Below are 22399 nucleotides of genomic sequence, written 5' to 3'. Positions count from 1 at the left end.
AATGGTACAGCCACTTTGGAAAATAGTGTGACCATTTCTTAAAAAGTTAAAACAACTTAATCCAGCAATTCCACTCCTCAGAAACTAGCCAAGAGAAATGAAAACGTATGTCCAGAGACTTATGTCTGATTATTCATAGCAGCATTATTCATAATGGACAAAAACTAATGACCATCATCTAGTGAATGGATAAACAAAAAATATGGTATATCTGGTGCAGTGGTTAAGAGCTACGGCTGCTAACCTAAAGGTTGACAGTTCAAATCCACCAGCCACTCCCTGGAAACTCTATGGGACAGTTCTACTCTGCTCTATAGGTGTGCTATGAGCTGGAATCAACTTGCTAGCAACGGGTGTTTTTTTTTTTTTTTGTATAGTTGGAATCTATTCAGCTATAAAAAAGGAACAAAATACTACAACATGGATGAACCTGAAAAACATTGTTAAGTGAAAAAAGCCAGACACAAAAGATGACATATTGTTTGACTCCACTTATATGAAATATGTAGAAAAGACAAATTGATAGAGGTAGAAAGCGAATCAGTTGGAGAGGTGGGGGTGGGAATGGGAATTGACTGCACATGGACTCAAGGGAAATTTCTGGAGTGTTGGAAATGTTCTAAAATTCGATTGTGGTGATGGTTGCACACCTCTATAATTGACAAAATATTAATTGGATTGTAAGCTCACAATGGATGAGTTTTATGGTATATAAATTAAACCTCAATAAAACTGTAAAAGAAATTGATGAGAAGAATTGGACAAGTGGATTAAGAGTGGAACATACAGTGCACTTCATGAAAGCTCATGTATTTGCTTGAGGTGTATCACAGTTTTGCTCTAAACTCTATGGAGACCTCTCGTGAGATGTGTTTCCAAGTGTTCATAAGGCCGCAGTTTATCAGTATTTTAAGAGGAGGCTAATTATTCAAATTCAAAGCAAAAAATCATCCTTTTAGTCAGAGTGCAGTGTAGTGAACTCTGTCCTCAATAGCATCCTTTGTAGTGAACAGATGGGAGACTCTCTTCTCTGGAGCTGTCTCTTAAAGCCCCCTTCAATACAGTCTAGTGGCTTAACACCAAAAGCACTTCAACCAGTATAGTCCTGCTGGGTTAACAGAGAGGAGAGCTGTAAAAGAACATGGCCAGGAATGCTGCTCTTTGCTGGGATGACTTAATCCAGAGAGAAGTTTTTAGACTAAGGAATGGCTGGACTAAGTAACCATCAGGCAGCCCTTCAGAAGCTTTTGGTAAAACTGACTAGCAGTAAGTTTTAAGTTTTACTTCCTGGTGAGCCCCTGGATAGTAGCTCTTCTCAGTTACAGGTTAGATATGGAGCCAGGCATTAATCATAAACCAGAGTAGGGGTAGGACTGACAGCCTCTTAGGAAAGCTTGGGAGTCTGAGGAGAAAAGTATTTGACATCTCCCACCTCAGCAGGGAGGCAGCCCAAAGAAATATGTGCTGATGAGGTTAAGATTCTCCGTTCGAAATCGTTTTGGCTCTTCTCCAGTACACAGGCCAAGGGCTCATTCAGGGTCTAAGACAGTAGAATATGGCCATAGGGATTAGCTTGGAATGGTGTGCTTTTCACTGTTTGTACATTCTTACAAGTGGTCCTTGCTTGTCATAAAACATATCTAACAATTCATATGTCAAGTAAAGAATATACTTGTGAGAAAATAAAATTCTAGTTTGTTAAAGCCATCAGCTTGTGGTATTTTTGTTATAGCAGCACTAGATGACTAAGACACATAGCAACAATTGTGACAATGGCACAGGACTGGGAAATGTTTTGTGCTGTTGTACATGAGGTCACTATGAGTCAGAACTAACTCGATGGCACCTGACAACATCAACAACATACATACACATAAAATTGCTTATCACTTTGATAACCTGTTCTATGCTTCATAATTGGTTTCAGGACACCAGTATTTATATTTTGTTCGAGAATTGCTGCTTTAGACTACTACAGATGGTCTTTATATTTATAATCCTGGTCTTGTTTCAGTCATGAGAGAGCATCTAAATAATCATTTGTTAAATGAACTAAAGGATGGCCTGAGCATGAATCATTTAGCTTGATTATTTATGAACAGTAGTTTGTTTAGTAAGAAGAAAATAGTTGGTTTTGATAGCATTTATTTAGTTGAAGTTTATTATGTTTGGAAAGTTATTTGTTCTGTAATATCTTAGAAAGTTGACCTTTTTATCTCTAAGAAGTAATTTATAATGAACTGTGCAAATTACTTCTGCCAAAAAATATGGCTAGGTTTACGCTTCTGCTCCGTTAGGATATAAAAAAAGTGTTGACAGGACACTGTAGCCGCCACTGCAACAACTTAAAAACACAGCAGATAAATCACGATCATTGCAATTATCTGTTGCTACCTAACAAATGGCCCCAAGACCTGGTGGCTTAAAACAGCAACCATTTTGTTATATTACCTTGATTCTTTGGGTTGGGAGTTCAGGCAGGTCACAGCTGGGCAATTCCTCTTTTCCATGTTGCAGTGACTGAGATCACTGGGTGTTCAGCTGGTAGCTGGACTTCTCTGGAGGGTGCAAGATATCTTTACATCTCGGTCTGGTGCAGAGATGGCAGAGATCCTGGAAGGCTGCCTCTCATGGCCACTCTCTAGCGTGGCAGTCTCAGTTGGACTTCTTATATTGTGGTTTGTGGCTCCCAGAGAGATTGGTCAAGAGATAGGAAGTAGAAGCTTCTAGTGTTGGAAGGCCTAAACCTGTAAACTGGCAACGTCACTTCCACAATATTTTATTGGTTGAAACAGTCACAGAACCCTCCCGGTTTCAAGGAGGGAAGACGTAGGCAACATCTCTCAGAGGGGGTGTCAAAGAATTTGTGGCCATTTTTAACTCACCACAATCCTTCATTTGGCCACAAATGATTTACATTCCTCCTGTGTTCAAAATATATTCACTCCCTTCCAAGAATACCAAAATTCTCATCCCATTATGGCTTTAGCCTCAGGTTTAAGGTCCAGGATCTTTTCATTTAAAGTAGGTTCAGATATGGAGAAAGCTACTCAGATGTGGTGGTTCCTTTCAAGAGACAAGTCACCTGCCCCCAGAACAACCAGCAAATGGAGAGGCAAGTATAGAATAACTGCAGTGAACACTCATAGCCCAAAGCTTTCACTGGTCTGTAATAATTTTTAAATCATAATGTTCTCAGTTCGTTGATAAGGGATACTCGTCCTGCTTCCTGGAAGTGAGTCTTCATGGCTCTTGACTTCATCCTCTGAATTCCGAGTCATCCTTCTTTTTCTGTAAGAAATGGTTCATGTTTGCATCTGAGTAGTCTTTCTAGTCTGCTGCTTTTTTTTTTTTTTAACATTATTGTGTTATAGGTGAAAGTATACGGTGCGAATTAGTTTCTCATTAAAAAATTTATACGCAAATTGTTTCTTGACATTGGTTGCAGTCCCCACAAAGTGTCAGCACTCTCCTCCTTTCCCTTTCCGCCCTGGGTTCTCCGTGTCCACTCTGCAGTTTTCCTGTCCCTTCCTGCCTTCTCAGCTTTACTTTTGGGCAGGTGTTGCTGACTTGATCTCATATACTTGATTGAACGAAGAAGCACGTTCCTCACATGTGTTACTGTTTTATAAGCCTGTCTAATCTTTGGCTGAAAGGTAGACTTCAGGAATGGCTTCAGTTCTGAGTTAGCAGACTATGTGGAGGCCCTAGTCTCGAGAATTCCTCCAGTCTCTGTCAGACCAGTAAGTCTGATCTTTTTTTGTGAATTTGAATTTTGTTCTATATTTTTCTCCCCACTCTGTCAGAGACTATTTTGATCCCTGCCAGAGTGGTCGGTGGTGGTACCCAGGCACCATCTGGTTCTTCTGGGCTCAGGCTGCTGGAGGCTGTAGTTCATGCGGTCCATTAGTCCTCTGGACTAATATTTTCCTTGTGTCTTTGGTTTTCTTCATTCTCTTTTGCTCTGAACATGATGGAACCAATAGATGTATCTTAGATGGCCACTCACAAGCTTTTAAGACCCCAGACAATACCCACCAAAGTAGGATGTAAAACGTTTTCTTAATGAACTATGTTATGCCAGTTGACTTAGCTGTCCCTCTAGACAATGGTCCCTAGCCCTCAGCCCCAGTAACTCAGTCCCTCAAGGTGTTTGGATGTGCCTAGGAAGCTTCTGTGACTTTTCCTTGGTCAAGTTGTGCTGACTCCCACTATTTGTGTGTTCTCTTTCCTTTTTACCAAAGTTACCGCTTGTCTACTATCTAGTTAATGATTTCCCCTTCCCATCCCTCCCCCCAAACCATCAAAGATAGTTTTTTTCTGTGTGTAAACTTTTTCTTGGGATTTTATAATAGTGGTCTCATATAATGTTTGTCCTTTTGTGATTGACTTATTTCACTCAGCATAATGCCCTCCAGATTCATCCATGTTGTCAGGTGTTTCGCAGATTCATCATTGTTCTTTATCATTGTGTAGTATTCCATTGTGTGTGTTACCATAATTTGTTTATCCATTCCACTGTTGATGGGCACTTGGGTTGTTTCCATCTTTTTGCTATTGTGAACAGTGCTGCAGTGAACATGAGCGTGCATATGTCTATTCATGTGACGGCTCTTATTTCTCTAGGATGTATTTCTAGGAGTGGGATTGCTAGATCATATCGTGTTTCGATTTCTAGCTTTTTAAGGTGTCGCCGTATCATTTTCCATAGTGGTTGTACCGTTTTATATTCCCACCAGCAGTACATAAGAGTTCCAGTCTCTCCGCAACCTCTCCAACATTTGTTATTTTCTTTTTTTTTTATTATTAGTGCCAGTAATGTTGGGATGAGATGGTATCTCATTGTAGTTTTGATTTGCATTTCTCAAATCACTAATGATCGTGAGCATTTTCTCAAGTGTCTGTTAGCTGCCTGAATGTCTTCTCTGGTGAAGTATCTGTTAATTTTGCCCCTTTTAAACTGGATTGTTTTTCTTTTTGTTATTGAAGTGTTGATGTAATCTTCTATAGATTTTAGGGATTAGACCCTTGTTGAATATATCGTAGCCAGAATTTTTTCCCCAGTCTTTAGGTTCTCTTTTTACTCTCGGTGAAGTCTTTTGATGAGCATGTGTTTAATTTTTAGGAGCTCCCAGTTACCTAGTTTATCTTCTGGTGTATGTGCATTGTTAGTTATGGTTTGTATTCTCTTTATGCCATGCATTAGGCCCGCTAGTGTTGTCCCTGTTTTTTCTCCCATAATCTTTTTCGTTTTCGGTTTTATATTTAGGTCTGTGATCCATTTTGAGTTAATTTTTGTGTATGATGTGAGGTATGGGTCCTCTTCCATTTTTGTACACACGGACATACAGTTTTGCCAGTACTGTTTGTTAAAAAGACTGTCTTTTCCCCATGTAATGGATTTTGGTCCTTTGTCAAAAATCAGCTGACCATAGGCAGATGGATTTACACATGGGTTCTCAGTTCTGTTCCATTGATCTATGTTTCTGTCCTTGTACCAGTACTAGACTGTTTTGACTACAGTGGCTGTGTAGTAGGTTCTGAGATCAGGTAGTATGAGGCCTCGTACTTTATTCTGTTTCTTAAATAATTCTTTCTTACCCAGGGCCTCTTTCCTTTCCATATAAAGTTGATGATTAGTTTTTCCATCTCATTAAAGAATGCTGTTAGTGTTTGGATTGGAATTGCATTATATCTGTAGATCACTTTGGATAGAATTGACATTTTTACAATGTTAAGTCTTCCTATCCATGAACATGGTATGTTTTTCCATTTATGTAGGTCTCTTTTGGTTTCCTGCAAAAGTGCTTTGTAGTTTTCTTTGTATAGGTGTTTTATGTCCCTGGTTAGATTTATTCCTAAGTCTTGTATCTTTTTAGAGGCTATTATAAGTAGCTATTATCATTTTTTCATTTCCTTTTCAAAGTTCTGTTTGTTGGTGTATAGGAATCCAACTGATTTTTGTATGTTGATCTTATATCCTGCTACTCTGCTGAATCTATTAGTTCTGTAGTTTTCTTGTGTAATCTTTGGGATTCTCTATGTATAGGATCACATTATCTGTGCATAGGAATGGTTTTACTTCTTTCCTTCCAATTTGGATGCCCTTTTTCTCTTTCTCTTGCCTTATTGCTCTAGCTAGGAGTTCCAGCACAATATTAACTAGGAGTGGTGATAAAGTACATCCTTTTCTTGTTCCCCTTCTCAGGGAGGATGCTTTCGGCTTCTCTCCATTGAGAATGGTGTTGGCTGTTGGTTTTGTATAGATGCCCTTTATTATGTTGAACAATTTCCCTTCCACTCCTATTTTACTGAGAGTTTTCAATGAGGACTAGGTATTGGACTTTATCAAATGCCTTTTCTGCATCAATTGAGATGATCAGGTGTTTCTTTTCTTTTGTTCTATTTATGCGGTGGACTATGTTGATTGATTTTCTAATGTTGAACCATCCTTGCATACCTGGTATGAAATGAATCCTACTTGGTCGGGTGTATTATTTTTTTCATATGATGCTGAATTCTATTGGCTAGAATTTCGTTGAGAATCTTTGCATTTATATTCATGAGAGATATTGGTCTCTGATTTTCTTTTCTGTGGTGTCTTTGCTTGGCTTTGGTATTAGGGTTATGCTGGCTTCATAGAATGAATTTAGGAGTATTCTTTCCTTTTCTATGCTCTGAAGTAGTTTGAGTAGTACTGGTGTGAGCTGTTCTCTGAATGTTTGGTAGAATTCTCCAGTGATGCTGTCTGGGCCATGGGTTTTTTGTTGTTGTTCGGAGTTTTTTATTACCTATTTAATCTCTTCTCTTGTTATGGGTCTGTTCAGATATTCTGCCTCAGCTTGTGTTAGCTTAGGTAGATAAGTGTGTTCTTAGAAATTTGTCCATTTCCTCTAGGTTCTCAATTTTGTTAGAGTATAATTTTTCATAGTATTCTGTTATGATCCTTTTTATTTCACTTGGGTCTGTTGTAGTGCCACCTGTCTCATTTCTTATTTGGGTTATTTGCTTTCTCTCCTGTTTTATCTTTTGTCAGTTTGGCCAGTGGCTTATCGATTTTGTTGATCTTTTCAAATAACCAACTTTTGGCTTTGTTGATTCTTTCTATTGTTTTTCTGTTCTCAATTTCATTTATTTCTGCTTCAATTTTTATTATTCCTTTTTTTCTGGTGACTGGCCTTCTTTTGCTGTTATATTTCTATATGAGTTCTAGGGCTAACATTTTCATTTTGGCCCTTTCTTCTTTTTTGATGCATGTATTTTATTATTATAAATTGACCTTTGAGCACTGCCTTTGCTGTGTCCCAAACATTTTGGTATGATGTGTTTTCATTGTCATTTGATTCTAGGAAGTTTTTGATTCCCTCTTTAATTTCTTCTGTTACCCGGTTGTTTTTAAGCAAGGTGATATTCAGTATCCATGTGTTTGATTTTTTTCCCTTGCTCTTCCTGTTGTTGATTTCTACTTTTATGGCATTCTGATCAGAGAGAATGCTTTGTATTATTTAGATGTTTTGAATTTTATTGAGGATTGATTTGTGACCTAAAATGTGTTCTATTCTGAAGAATGTTCCATGTGCATTGGAAAAGTATTCTTTGCTGCTGTTTGGTGGGCTGTTCTCTATATGTGTATAAGCTTAAGTTGGTTGATTATGGCCTTTGGATCTTCTGTATCTTTGTTGAGTTTCTTTCTAGATGTTCTGTCCTTTACTGACAGTACTGTGTCGAAGTCTCCTATTATTATTGTGGAACTGTCTGTTTCTCTTTTAAGTGCTGTTAGTGTTTGTTTTATGTATTTTGGAGCCCTGTCGTTGGATGCATCAATACTTATTAAGGATATGTCTTCTTGGTGGATTATCCCCTTAATAATTATATAATATCTTTCCTTGTCTTTTATGGTGGATTTTGTTTTAAAGTCTATTTTATCTGAGATTAGTATTGTCACTGCTGCTCTTTTTTGGTTGCTGTTAGCTTGATATTTTTTTTTCCATCCTTTGTTTTTAATACATTTGCGTCTTTGTATCTAAAGTGTGTCCCTTGTAGACAGCATATTGGTGAGTCTTGTTTTTTCATTCATTCTGTCACTCTCTGTCTCTTTATGGGTGCATTTAAGCCATTTATGTTCAGTATGATTATCGATAGGTGTGAGTTTATGCTGTCATTTTGTAGCACTTTTTTTATGGTGCTGACATTTTCTTTGTTCCTCTTACTTTCCTGTGCTGGGTTCCTTTTGTTTTGTAGATTTTCTTTTCTTTTCTTTTTTTATTACAGATTTTGTGTTTACTGAGACTATGTTTTTGTACTTTTTTATTCTGATGAGTAGGTTTGTTATCTTTCTTTGTGGTTACCTTGAAATTTACCCTTATCTTCCTAAAATTGAACCAGTGTTTTATTACTTGACATTGCCTTGTCTTCCTCTGCATTTGAAAGTACTATACCTATACCATTTATTCCCCCTTTTATTCTTTTGACGTTATTGTCATTTACTGATTGACCTCTCTGTTTCCCTGTTTTAAATCTTTTGGCTTTGTTTTATTATTGAAAGTTTGTTATGGATTTCATTGTGTCCCCTCAAAATATCTGTCAACTTGGCTAGGCCATGAATCTCAGTATTATGTGGTTGCCCACCATTTTGTCATCTGATGTGATTTTCCTATATGTTATAAATCCCACCTCTATGATGTTAATGAGACAGGATTAGAGGCAGTTATGTTAATGAGGCAGGACTCAATCTACAAGATTAGGTTGTATCTTAAGTCAGACTTTTCTCAGATATAAAAGGGAGAAGCAAGCAGAGAGACGGGGGACCTCATACCACCATGAAACAAGAGCCAGGAGAATAGCGCTGCCTTTAGCCCCTGGGTCCCTGCACTGAGAAGGTCCTTGACTGGGGAAGATTGATGACAAGGACCTTCCTCAAGAGCTGACACAGAAAGAAAGCCTTCCCCTGGAGCTGGCACCCTGACTTCAGACTTCTGGCCTCCTAGACTGTGAGAGAATAAATTTTTCTTTGTTAAAGCCATCCACTTGTATTTTCTGTTACAGCACCACTAGATAAGTAAGACAGAGTTCTTTACCTAGGTTGGTATCTGGCTGATGCTGTCCTGTGTCCTAATCTCAGGTTGTTGTCTGATGTTTTAGTTCTGTAACTAAAGGACTCCCTTTACCATGTCTTGTAAGTTTGGTTTGGTTTTTACGAATCCCTTTAATTTCTGTTTATTTGGATATGTCCTAATTTTGCCATCATATTTGAGAGAGAGTTTTGCAGGATATGTTATTCTTGGTTGGCAGTTTTTTTTCTATCAAGGTTTTATATATGTCATCCCATTTCCATCCTGTCTGCCTAGTTTCTGCCCAGTAATCAGATCTTAGTCTTGTTTCCTCTCCGTAAGTGACTTCACATTTTTCTCAAGCTGCTTTCAGGATTCTTCGTCTTTGATTTTGGCAAATGTGGTTGTGATACGTCTTAGTGACTTTCTTTTGGGGTCTTTCCTATATTGGGTTTGTTGAGCTTCTTGGATGGTCAGTTTTTCGTCTTCATTATATTTGGGAAGTTTTCTGCAAGCCAATCTTCCACAGTTTTCTCTCTGTTTTCCGTTCTCCCCCTGTTCTGGAACTCAGTCATGTGCAAAGTTTTGCTCTTGATTGTGTCCCATATAATTCTTAAGTTTTCTTCATTGTTGTCTCTGATTTTGTCTCAAACAAAATGACGTCTGTGAATTTGTCTTGCTGATTCTGTCTTCTAGTATTTCAAATTTGCTCCTAAGACTTTCCATTTAGTTGTCCATTTCTGAAATTTTGTTGTTTATCTTTTGAGTTTCTAGTTGCTGTTTTTGTAGATTTATAGTTGTTTGTTTATTTTGGCATTTTGTTCTTGTATTATTTTCCTAAATTCTTCTTTTGTGCTGTGTTTTCCTTGATTTTGGCTATTTTTTCCTTGGTTTTGTCTGTGTATTGCATGATCTTGTCTGTTTTTTTCTTGGTTTTGTGTCTGTTTTCCTTGCTTTCTTTCCTACTCTCTTGGAGAGCCCTAAATATTAGTCTTCTGAATTCCATATCAGGTAGTTCCACTGCCTTTTCTTCTACTGGAAGGTCATCTGATTCTTATTTTGGTCACTTGCTGGAGCTATCTTTTCCTGAATTTTTGTATGTTTTGATAGTGTCTGCTTTCTCTGGGACATTAATGTATTATTTTTTTATTTATTGATTGTATGTTCTTTTGTTTTGTCCTGTTTTCTTGTTTTGTTTTTATATTTCAAGGCTGACAGCCAGGCGGGCTTCACTGCTTGCTTGTTTTTGGGGACGATAGCTCTCACCACCTTGTCCAGGTGAGCATGGCAGAAGCAGGCAGGGTGATCCTGCTTTGCTGTACGCTGGTTTGGTGAGTTGGCTGAGGGAGGATTGGGCAGGCACTGTCTGCCTTCTGATGTTGGTCCAGCTGTGTGGAAAGGTTGACAACCCCTCACCAGATAGGTGTGGGTGTTGGAGGAGGAGTGGTATGGGCTTAATTCCACTGTTCAACGGCTAGTCGAGTTGCGGGATGGGATGGGGAGGGTGGGCGCAGTGCAGCAGTGGGCCTGAGCACCAAGGGTACTCTAGCCACTGTGTCATGGCGGTGCCCGGCAGGAAGGAAGGGGTGGCGTGTGGGGTTAGGTGGGGCGGGGGGAAGAAAACAGAAAGAAGAAAAACGAGTATCTGGAAGGTGGGGGCAAGGTGGAGCTGGGGGTCGGGGAGAGAGGGGGAGGTGTCATATGGGGTAGGTGGGAAAGAGAAAGAAAAGGAAAAAAGGGGAAAAAGAAAGAAAGAAAGAGGAAAAATGGTGTGGCAGGAGCCAGCATGTCAGGGTAGGGCGGACCCAAGCTGCATGGGCCTGTGACTCTGTAGCCAAGGCAGCACTGCGTGGCCCGGTGGGAAGAGCTAGATTTGGATTATGGGGGTAGGTGGGAGGGAGAAAGAAAATAAAGGGGAAAAAATGGCATGGTGGAAGCTAGCAGTTGAGGGCAGGCATACCTAATTGGTGGCAGGCCAGCATACCTAATTGGTGGCGGGCCAGTGGCTGTCTATCCAAGGCAGTGCAGTGTGTCCCAGTGGGAAGGGGTAGAGGTAGCATATGTGGCAAAGGGTGAGGGGTGGGAAAGCATGTTTCTCTGGTTACTGGGTTCTCTGCCTCCTGTTGGGAGCTCCATGACATTGCCTTCCCTTACTCGGGGAAGGGGCCATCGTTGGCTATGCGCTAAGATGGCAACGCTGTGCCATGTCGGTGGACAGGGAACCTCCACTCCGTATTTCTCCTCGTTCTGTTTTCCTCCAGTTTCTTCTACCATTTGGTGTTTAATCTGGTTCTTTATCCCTTCATTTTTTGCTTCTGGTTCCAGTATTGACGTTTGCATTTCTTTTACTTATTTTTTCAGGTCTTTGCTGCAGAGAGATGGCATGATGCATCTGTCTAGGGCACCATGTTGTCTCTGCCCCTGTCTAGTCTGCTTCTTGCCTTTCGAAGTTTCGAAGTCCAAAAGTCCCTTTTCATTTTGTACTCTCTCTGTCTCTGTCAGTCCAAGCTGATATAATTCCTTTAAAAATGTTGTGGGCATCCTGTATATTAAATTATAACCCACTCCGTTAAACAAAAGCCATATACACGTTCATTTCAAAGAGAAGATAGGACTTTTTTTTTTTTTTTTAACCTCAGACTGAGAGTCAAGGTTTTGTGGGACAATACCCTTAAGATTCTTAGAAGCCTTTCTGTCTGTGTGAAACAGTCCAAAAGGCCCACTCTCAAGATTCATAAAGTCCTTTTTCTAGCAGAGGGAGTCTAAGAGGCACACTCTTAAGATTCTTAGGAGTCCAACTAGACATGACTTTAAAATTTATGAAGTCTCAAGACAATGTTTTATAACCACACTGTAGGGACTTTTACTGCAAAACCATACTTTACTGATATAGCCCTGGATTTTATATTTACCCTTTGGCTATTTCTAACTTTGAGAATTTTTTGGTGTCTCGAGAGAATGGATATGACATACAGTTTTATTTTAAAAAGAAAATCTCTTCTTGCTTTCTTTGTTTTTCCTTTAAATCCTCCTTGAAAATTGACAATGTTAGCTGATTGTTCCCTATGCTTACCTTATTAGGCACAGTTAAAAGGAGCCAACACCTTCAACCTTCTACCTGGAAATCTCCTTAGCCAAATCTACCACTTTATTGGATATATTTACTCTTTTCCATGTCACTGCAAACAGCAGTGTGGCAAATTTTCCACCACTAGGTAAGGGGGGATGCCATTTCTTCATTATCCAATAACATTTTCATCATTGCCCTTCAACCCTTCACTGACAGTTTTCTTAGACTCTTCTAGCTTCTTACCACCATGTGACCCCAAAGCCAATGCCACATGTTTTAGGAATTTTTTTTACAGATCCCCACTTCCATGTACCAAATTCTATTACAGTTATCTGATGCTGCGTAACAAATTACCTAAAACTTATTATCTGAAAACATCAACCATTTTATATCTCACAGTTTTGTGGGTCAGAGAAAAGGGATTCAGCAGGAGAATGGGCCAGTTTGGAGGGTCCGAGACAGCTTTACTCACATTTCTGGCACCTTGACAGAAATGAGTAAAAGGTAGTACACAATAGCCACAACAATGGAATCGAACATGCCAGTGATCACAGGGATGGTGTGGGGGCTGGGCAGGGTTTTGTTCTGTTCTGTATAGTGTCGCTGTGAGTCAGAACTGACTCAATGTCAGATAACAAGAAATTGACGAAATGCTCCAGTTGAATGTTAAAAATTGTCAGAGTGGATTAAAAAAAATCTAACTGTATATTGCTTACACAAGACACATATTACATAAAAGGATATGGAAAGAAAAGGTATATTGTGCAAACATGAACCAAAAGAAATCTTATGTAGTTATTTTAATATCAAAAAAGATTGTAAAGCAAGAAGAATTAGGGGAGATAAAGGAGACATTTGATTATGATAAAAGGGTTAATTCAACAGGAAGACAGAATAATATGTTCCTAAGAACATAACTTCAAAATATACAAAGCGAAAATTGACAGAATAAAATGGAGAAATAGATGATCTGCAATCATAGTTGGAAATTGTAACAACCTTCTCTCAATCATGGATAAAACATATATTTTTAAAGATCAGTAAATTTTCTTGAGTATTTACCCAATATTATTAACCAACTTGACCTAATTGCTATTTATAGAACACTGTTCCCAACAGCTGCAGAATGCACATTGTTTTCAAGTGCTCATGGAACTTTTACCAAAAAAGAACATGTGCTGAGCCAAAAAGCTAATCTCAATAAATTTCAAAGGATGGAAATCATATAGTATATGGTCGACATTAGAACTCAGAAATAAATAAGAGAAAGATAACTAGAAAATCCTCACTTTTCTTGGAAAGTAAGCAACATACTTTTAAATAATCCATGGCTCAAAGAATGACTCTCAACAGAAATTAGAAAATAGTTTGAACTGATTGATAATGAAAATGTAGCATATTAAAACTTATGAGACACAGTTAAAGCAGTGCTTAGAAATGTGTAGCTTTAAATGCATGTATTCTAAAGCTGAGGTTGAAAATGAGTGATCTAATCTTCCATCTCAAAAAGCTAGAAAAAGAAGAGCAAAGTAAACTCAAATGAAGTAGGAGGAGGGGAATAATAAAGAAGGAGAGCAGGCATATAGTAGAAAAGATCAATATAGCCAAAAGTTGTTTCTTTCAAAATATTAATAAAATTTATAAACCCCTCTAAAGAAAAAGAGAAAATACAAATTACAAATGTAGAAATAAATAGGAAATAATTACTAGAGATCTAGGAAATGTTTTGAAAGGTAAGAAAACATTATGAACAACTTTATGTCAATACATTTGACAACTTACATGAAATGGATGAATTCCTTGAAAAATGCAACTTATCAAATTAACACAAAAAGAAGTAAAAATTTTGAATAGTTCTATATTTGTTAATGCTGGAAGCGTTCACTCATCTATGCCAAGAAATTTGGAAGACAGCTATCTGGCCACCCTACTGGAAGAGATCCATATTTGTGCCCAATCCAAAGAAAGGTGATCCAGCAGAATGTGGAAATTATTGAACAATATCATTATTAGCACACACAAGTAAAATTTTGCTGCAGATAATTCAAAAATGGTTACAGCAGTACACCAACAGGGAACTGCCAGAAATTCAGGCCTGATTCAGAAGAGGAGGTGGAACAGGGAATATCATGGCTGATGTCAGGTAGATTTTGACTGAAATCAGAGAATACCAGAAAGATGTTTACCTGTGTTTTATTGACTAAGCAAAGGCATTGAACTGTGTGTATCATAACAAATTATGGATAACATTTCGAAGAAGGAGAATTCTAGAACACTTAATTGTTCTCATGGGGAACCTATACATAGACTAAGAGGCAGTTGTTTGAACAGAACAAGGGGATACTGCGTGGTATAAAATCAGGAAATGTGTGCATCAAGGTTGTATGCTTTCACCATACTTATTTAGTCTGTATGCTAAGCAAATAATCTGAGAAGCTGGATTATATGAAGAACAGGGCATCAGGACTGGAGAAAGACTCATTAACAACCTGCGATATGTAGATAACACAACTTTGCTTGCTGAAAGGGAAGAGGACTTGAAGCATCTACTGATGGAGATCAAAGACTATATAGCCTTCAGTAAGAAAACAAAAATCCTCACAACTGGACCAGTAAGCAACATCATGATAAATGGAGAAAAGATTAAAGTTATTGAGGATTTCACTTTACTTGGATCCAGAATCAATGCCCATGGAAGCAGCAGTTAAGAAATCAAACTACATATTGCATTGGGCAGATCTGCAAAAGACCACTATTCGTGTGTTAAAAAACAAAGATGTCACTTTGAGGACTAGGTATGCCTGACCCAAGCCGCGGTATTTTCAATCACCTTGTATGCACGCAAAAGCTGGACAATGAATAAGGAAGACCGAAGAAGAAGTGATGCCTTTGAATTACAGTGTTGGCGAAGAATATTGAATATACCAGGAATTGCCAGAAAGAGGAGCAAATCTGTTTTGGAAGAAGTACAGCCAGAATGCTCCTTAGAAGCGAAGATGGCAAGATTTTGTCTCACGTGCTGTGGACATTCTATCAGGAGGGACCAGGCCCTGGAGAGTGGCATCATGCTTGGTAAAGTAGAGGGTTGGCAAAAAAGAGGAAGACCCTTAGCAAAATGGATTGACGCAGTGGCTGCAATGGTGGACCCAAACATCACAACAGTTGTGAGGATGGTGCAGGACCGGGCAGTGTTTGTTCTGCTATACCTGGTGTCTCTGTGAGTCAGAACCGACTTGACAGCACCTAACAATAACGGCATATTTGTTAAAGGCATTTGACTGACTTAACTTGCCCCCTGAGTTTACTATGTGGATGAGAGGAAATTGCATGTGGCTTTGGACAAGCAAGATTTAAGAGAGCCAGAGATTGACACATAGAGACAGTCTTTTTCCCTGTCTCACCAAACAGATACGTCAGAGAAAGAAAGGATGTTGTTTTGTCACCTAGATCCTGGGTGCAGCCCTACTCTTTTTATCCTCTCTTTTTCTAAATGTTCGTGCCTACCCAGTTCAGATGGAACGCACAGCTAGTCCACCTCCCCCTGTTAACCTACATCTGGTTCTTTTCCTGTGTCATCTGGACCATCTGTTCTATTGTTGAACAAGTTCTCATAGCTTTGATCTTTTCCTGGAACTCTTCTTTCCCTCTCCTCCGCAGAAATCAAACCTGGCTTTCTTAGACAGTGGAGTCCTGGTGGGACTGTGGTTAAGAGCTTGGCTGCTAACCAAAAGGTCGGCAGTTTGAATCCACCAGCCGCTCCTTGGAAACTCCATGGGGCAATTCTACTCTGTTGTATAGGGTTGCTATGAGTTGGAATCGACTCCATAGCAATGGTTTTTTTTTTTTTTTTCCCTTAGACAGTGCCATTTTTTTTTCTTACAACCCTCTCAAGGCATTGAACTTTTTCAGCTCTAGGTGCATTGAATTTTTTCAACTCTGGATTCTGAAGGAGGGTTGACTTGCCCCTTTGTTCTCCACTGTCAATGCAGGGATCAGTGTGCCACCTTTGGTCATCAGTTCCTTCCCTTTGAATCTTACACTACCATCTCCACTTTCTAATTGCTGTTATGGGTTGACTTCCAGGACACTGCTCCAGCTTCCTTGGCGGTTTCAGCACCAGGTTTGAAATGATCATCTCCAGCCTCACACCAAGTGATTATAATCAGTTTCTTCCAAATGAATGTTTTTGAGTTTTGGATTTTCAGATTTCATTGTTTTTTAATTTCCTTTGTTCTGTCAGCCAGAATTGTCCCAAGATCTCAGGTACTAAAGGTGCCTGCTTTTATTCTTTCTTCTCAACTCTGGTGATTTTTTTCTTCTCAAACACTTCAATTCAGATATCCTTTCTTTCATATTCTGTCTCTCCATCTGTCTGTCTGTCTGTCTCTCTCGCTTGCTCTTTTACTCTGTGTCTCTCTTGTTTATGTCAGTGTGTGTCTCTCTTCCTCTTTGTCTCAAGAGAGGAACTCAGTATTTAAGACCCTTGCCATTGGGTCTTAACTCCCTCAACTTTCCTCCCTTTCACATAAAATTTTATTTGTATCTTTCCTTTCTTCCATTTTGAATCATAAAGAAGTGTCTCTCCTTTTTAAGGTGGCTAACTCCACCAGAGTTCTTGTTGCCATAGTCTCTGGAATTTGCTCCGTTGTTTATCATGCTCCATCTCCATTTCTTCCTTTTACTGACATTGAAAATAAAACATCAACAATAAAAACTTTGTTATTCAGCTTCGCTTTCAAACTATGCCAGGAGTCTTAGAAGAATAAACTTTACTAGTTGATTCCATTTCTCTTGTTTTCTTTTTTTCAATCCCATAATTACTAGAAGTTTTTGATTCTTTTATTGCCTTAAATTTCTCAAAGATCATCTAAATGGTGAAGTTCTTCTCAGTTCTCTTTCTGCCTTGAAAAATTGACCCTATTTTAATTCTTCTTTCTTGACTTCATTAATGGGTACCAGTCTTTCGTGGAAAGCCCCCTCCTCAACTCAGTAAACCTCTTAGGAGAAAGCAGACTGTGTTTTATGGACTGCTGTGGCAAGGGAGACCCCACAGATGATTCTGAAGTGGTGCCTCTTTAGGGGAAATGAGTGTAGGCTGGATATTAGAAGTGAGGAGAGTCTTTGGATTGTTTGATTTCTTAAGGTGATGGCCAGTGAAAACAACAAGCACATGGTTCTGATTGAAAAGGAAGGTTTGTGAGGCCGAAGACATTCTGTCTGTGTAACTGTGCAACTGAATGGGGGGATTGAGTTCTCAGTCTTGTATAACTTACAAGGTGGTATTCTGGCTCTCCATTTCAGGCATATCTTCAGTGCATTTTTACCATTTTACCTCCCTTGCAGTTGCCTTGGTTTCTTGTTATCTTAGACTACTGCAGTAACAAAACAGGCCCCACTGCCTTTAGAGTCTTCCCACAATAACCCATACTCCAAAGCCGGAGCCATCTTTTCAAAATACAAATTCGGGTGTCTTTACTATTGAAACCCTTGATGGCTCCCCAGTAAAGCTCCATATCGTAAATCTAGTATTTAAAGCCCTTTTACAATTTGACGTCAGCTCAGAGTTGTTATCTATCTGTATACCTATCTCTTCCCTTCTGTCCCCCCCCCAAAAAAGTATGCTCTTATAATACAAGTATAGTGCCTACTCCCGGTCTCACACTATACACTGTAGCCTTTGTGCCTAAAGTACAGCAATTTTTGTTTCTTTCTGGAATGTTATTTTTTCAAACGCTAATTGTTAAAAATCCTATTTTCTTTTTAAGATTCTGTTTAAATTTCATCTCTAAAGAAAGAGCCTACCCACCTTCTCTGTAGTAATCAACACTCTCCAGAATCCCATAGCACTTACTATATCTACCTGATACAGAGTTACTCGTCTTCGTCTGTCTCGTCTGGTGGTTTGTGAGTCTCTTGAGGATAGGGACTGTCGCTTACACAACTTAGTATCTCCTTGCTCTGCATGGTGTTACAGAAAAAACCTGTTGCCAGTCAAGCTGATTCCAACTCATGGCAACCCCATGTGTAACAGAATAGAACTGCTCCATAGGGTTTTCTTGGCTATAATCTCTATGGAAGCAGATCACCAGGACTTTCTTCTACGGTGCTGCCGAGTAGGTTTGAACTGCCAACCCTCAGGTTAGCAGTAGAGTGCAAACAGTTTGTTCCAGCCAGGGGGGCCAGCATGGTGTAGTACTGAATAAACAATAGGGTTCAAATGTTGGCTAAATTTTAAATAACTCAAAAATCAGGTTTAAATATCTAATAATGTATTTTTCAAGAATTTTTAGGAGATTGATATAAGAACATATAAAGGGAGGATATTATTTCTCCTGTTGTAGAAGTCTTTGAACATAGCTTGAGATTTTTATTTTTGGTTCTTAAATTATACATAGTATAAATAATGTCAATTTTATAGGAATTCATATAATTCTTTTATGATCTTTAAGGTGTGATCATCTAATTGGCCTCATAAGCTGTCTGTCAATTCTTTCAATTTCATTACCTTCATCACGTTTGTTTTCAGATAACGATGAATGTCATGCCTCATCCAGTACTGAAACTTTAAAGTTTAAGAGGACATTTGCTAACTCAGATCACTTCCAGTAAGTCTGCTCACATCCATTTTAGCACCAATTTAATATTAATTTAAAATATAAAGAATTAAGTCCAATATCTTTGAAGCTTTCTCAACTCTAAAATTTCTTAGAATGTCTTACAGTCACCTTGTATATTGAATCACTGGTCTTGGGACATAATGGAAGTATGATTTCTTACTAATTTTCATATAGCTTATGTAACAATATAATGTTTAAGCTGCTGGTATTATTTTTAAAATTGAGACAAACACTTCAGAGTCATCCTTTTATTTTATCAACTCTAGTCCTCTGTGCCCAGCTCAGTGCTTTTTAGAACAGTTTTTCCATTGCAGCTATTATTTGGATTTTCAGTTTAAGTCTTCATAGAACTTTTGTAAATGATTTATATTGTCTTGATCATTAAAGGAAGATATTTAGTAATCAACTAGCACTTAAACCTGAAATGTTTATTAACCATTTGTTCAAAAACCTAGCTTTGAAAGGTTATCTTAAACAATTTCAACTGCTGTAATAATTAATGGCAGTGTTATATCCTTTCACCTTACTTATTCAATCTATATGCTAAACAAATAATCCAAGAAGCTGAACTATATGAAGAATGTGGCTTCAGGATTGAAGGAAGACTCATTAACAATCTGCAATATGCAGATGACACAACCTTGCTTGCTAAAAATGAAGACGAAGCACATATTGATGAAAGTCAAAGACTACAGCCTTCAGTGTGGATTATGCCTGAACAAAAATCCTACCAAGTTGACCGGTAAAGACCATCATGATAAATGAAGAAACTGAAGTTATTAATAATTTCATTTTACCTGGATCAACAGTCAGCGTCCATGGGAACAGCAGTCAAGAAATCAAATCACATGTATTCAATTTGGGCAGCTCTGCAAAAGACCTCTTTAAACTTTTAAAAAGGAAAGATGTCACTTTGATGATTAAGACCTGACTCAAGCCAAGGTCTTTGCAGTCACCTCATATGCATGCAAAAGCTGTACAGTGAAAAAGAAGAGACAGAAGAAGAATTGATGCATTTGGACTGTGGTATTGGTGAATAATATTGAATATACCCTGGACTTCCAAAGAATTAAATCAATCTTTGAAGAAATACAACCAGAATGCTCCTTTGAAGTGAGGATGGCGAGACTTCAGCTTGCTTGCATTGAACATGTAATCAGGAAAGACCAATTGCTAGAAAATTACATTATATTTGGTAAAGTAGAGGGCCAGCAAAAAACGAGGGAGGAGGCGGGGCCAATATGGCGGCGTAGTCAGATGCTTCTGATGGACCCCCTTATGTCAAAGACCCGAAAAAACAAGTGAATCTATTATATATGGCAATCTGAGAGCCCTGAACATCAAAGGCAGAGTTGAGGAACCGTACTGAGTGGCAGGGGGAGAGAGAGACTGTTCGGAAGCAGCAAGGAGTTGCCAGACCTGACCTGGTGAGAACCTGAGCCCTTCAGGCCTGATCAGCTTGGGGGTGAGCAGTGAGGCAGGCAAGTGACGGTGCTTAGGAAGCACGTTTTTCACACCAGGAGAAATCCAGTCCCAGAAAGTCTACACGGCCACCCAGAACCAGTGAGAAGCAGCCTTAGATTGGCGAGAGATAAGTACTTGCCTCTGGCCTACCACACAGATCGAAAACAACTCCCTTAGGGAAAAACCTCTCTCCCGTTTACCTTCCCGCTTCCTGCTCTGCACTGGGTTGGACCAGCTTCAGCAATTGCCAAGTCCCCTGGGCCAGAAGTAGGACCCGTCACACACCCGGAGCTATTCTCCCTGCCTTGGAGAATGAACAAATTAACAAATGGGGGAAAAAATAAACTGCTGGCTCCCCTAAGCCAGGAACCCAGGGTAGCACAGTTCATTTGCCTAGGCACAGGCATAAGGGATCCACAGATCTTTAGTGCCTTTCCCTCTGCATAGAGTTGTGTGGGCCCATTTCAACAGCATAGGCCCTCATTACCCCAGTACAACAGGGTATACACTGGAAGTCTAACTTCAACTGTTTCAGCTGTGAAGTGGCAGGTTCTTGACATGTGACATTGCTCAGCCCATTAAGCAGGGTCTTTACCTACCCACATCAGGGGCGTGAGGACTGGTGGCTCTACCCACGCCACCTAGCCACCTGCTATAGGGGCCCATGAATAAGAGGTGCCTCCCAGTCCTTACCGCCAACAGTGTTAGGTGCTCACAGTCCAGCTGCAAAACGCACCCACCAGCGTGCTCTACGGAACAGGGACGCACCTTCCTCCAGGACACTGGGAGGCGTCCGTCAGCCCCCTGCCTTGCTCAGAGTGTATCACCCTGCTGCAGCCAGGTGCCTGTGCCTACACCAATCACCCATGCCTGTCTAGGACTGTAAGTGAGAGCCTACACCACACACTTGGTAGCTATCTACCGGGGCACCTGAGCTGAATCCATACAGGAGGAGTGGGCAGACTCCTGGGCTCACGTACCTAGTAACAGATCTAACCACATGCTGACAGGACATTAGAGCTTCAAAGATGCCAATAATCAAACTAGCTCATACGAGCAGCCCATTTGGGCATACCAAAACGAAACAAGAAGCTAAGACGCAGTAACAAACATAAAAGAAGTAAATATAATAACTTATTGATGGCTTGGAGACAACAGTCAATATCAGATCACATAAAGAGACAATCCATGATGGCTTCAGCAAGTTCCCAAAATAAAGACTCTAGAAATTTTCCAGAGGAGGAAAATTTCTTGGCATTACCAGAGGCAGAATACAAAAGATTAATATACAGAACAGTTCAAGAAGTTACAAAGGAAATTAATCAAAACACAGAACACGCAATAGAGGAAATGAAAAAGGTTAGAGAAGAGCATAATAACAAATTTAACAAGCTGCAAGAATCCATAGAGAGACAGCAATCAGAAATCCAGAAGATTAACAATAAAATTTCAGAATTAGACAATAGAAAGTCATAGGAGCAGAATTGAGGCAATGGAAGTCAGAATTAGTGAGATTGAAGATAAAGCACTTGACACCAACTTATATGAGGAAAAATCAGATAGAAGGATTTAAAAAAATGAAGAAACCCTAAGAAATATGTGGGACTCTATCAAGAGGAATAACCTACGAGTGATTGGAGTACCGGAACAAGGGGATATAACAGAAAATACAGAGAGAATTGTTGAAGATTTGTTGGCAGAAAACTTCCCTGATATTGTGCATGATGCGAAGATATCTATCCAAGATGCTCATCGAACCCCACATAAGGTAGATCCCAAAAGAAAGTCACCAAGGCATATTATAATCAAACTTGCCAAAACCAAAGATAAAGAGAGAATTTTAAGAGCAGCTAGGGATAAATGAAAAGTCCTCTACAAAGGAGAGTCAATAAGAATAAGCTTGCATTACTCAGCAGAAACCATGCAGGCAAGAAGGCAATGAGATGATAACATATAAAGCCTTGAAGGAAAAAATCTGCCAGCCAAGAATTATATATCCAGCAAAACTGTCTCTCAAATATGATGGTGAAATAAGGGCATTTCCAGATAAACAAAAGTTTAGGGAATTTGCAAAATACCAGACCAGAGTTACAAGAAATACTTAAGAGAGTCCTCCAGTTTGAAAATCAGTAACATCAGATAACAACCCAAGACTAGAGCACAGGGCAGAGCAACCAGTTAGCAACCCAGATAGGGAA

The sequence above is a fragment of the Trichechus manatus genome, unplaced genomic scaffold, assembly GCF_000243295.1.
Source record: "Trichechus manatus latirostris isolate Lorelei unplaced genomic scaffold, TriManLat1.0 scaffold00160, whole genome shotgun sequence".
NCBI lineage: Eukaryota > Metazoa > Chordata > Mammalia > Sirenia > Trichechidae > Trichechus > Trichechus manatus.
The sequence above is the reverse complement of the archived record's forward strand: the minus strand, read 5'-3'. Positions refer to the sequence as shown.